This window comes from Neophocaena asiaeorientalis, unplaced genomic scaffold (assembly GCF_003031525.2).
Source record: "Neophocaena asiaeorientalis asiaeorientalis breed wild unplaced genomic scaffold, Neophocaena_asiaeorientalis_V1.1 scaffold32, whole genome shotgun sequence".
Classification (NCBI taxonomy): Eukaryota; Metazoa; Chordata; class Mammalia; order Artiodactyla; family Phocoenidae; genus Neophocaena; species Neophocaena asiaeorientalis.
Genome location: NW_020185327.1, coordinates 6,272,731 through 6,273,750, shown reverse-complemented (window position 1 = coordinate 6,273,750; position 1,020 = coordinate 6,272,731).

Sequence of the window (1,020 nt, the reverse complement as noted above, 5' to 3'; positions counted from 1 at the left end):
TTCTTTAAAACCAAGTAGAAGACTGTGTTCAATCGTTAGCATTTTAGTATTCTTGAAATTGAAGTAACTAACTTGCTTTTGACCTATTTCACAAAGACGACAAATGACTTTTTCAGAATTTAACAAGAGATGGAAGGAGTGGGGTGGCTTTTGAGTTTAGTCTTTCAATCCATCCACTAGGTGTCTCTCTTTTCTCCATTCATAAATGAATATATTTCAATTAGATTTGCTGCTATCAAGAACAATTTGGATCTGGGTTATAGGAACAACACATTTCACTTTCCCATTTAAAGGATGCCATCCTCAGCAATATACCTTTGACTTCAGTAAAAATGAAATGTTCCTTAGGGTGTTTCAGTAATGCACAGTGTGATTTATTCTGCAGTATCAGTTTGTTAACATTCCCTATGCTAAATACTGTTCAAGATGCAGGAGCATTATAGCAAAACAGAAATGGTGTTCTTTTCTGAGACTTTAAGGGTAGGCCTTGTACATTTTCTCTTTAGTGATGTAGATCATCGGAAAGGTGCCAAGTTAATTGCAAAATCAACAAAGAAATCTAAGGTCAGTTTCATCTCAAGTTACAAAGACATGATTTGATAATTGTCTTTAATTCATGCAGGTTTGCAACACCCATCAACTTAAGTTCCACATGTGTCTAAGGTTAATATATAAAGGGTAAATGAAGGTTTCTTACCCAGAAAAAAGTTCAGAACTACGTCCATTTTGCAACATGTGATCAAGAGCTCCTTGAGTGGTGTGTTTTACATATCAAACTGAACCTTAGGTGACAGGGTGGATTGGTTTGGCCAGTTGTCTCTTTGTATTTTAGCACAGAATTAACCATAGGTGTCCTGATCCTGAGATCCTTGAGCTTTGGCTTCGGAGAGGATTGTGTTTTCGGTTTTATATTCCAGAGTATATTTATTCAGGATATATATACCCTCTTCTGTTCTATAATTTAAATTGGTTATTTCCCACAGAAAATCTCAACTTTTTTTTTTTTTTTTTTTTTTTTTT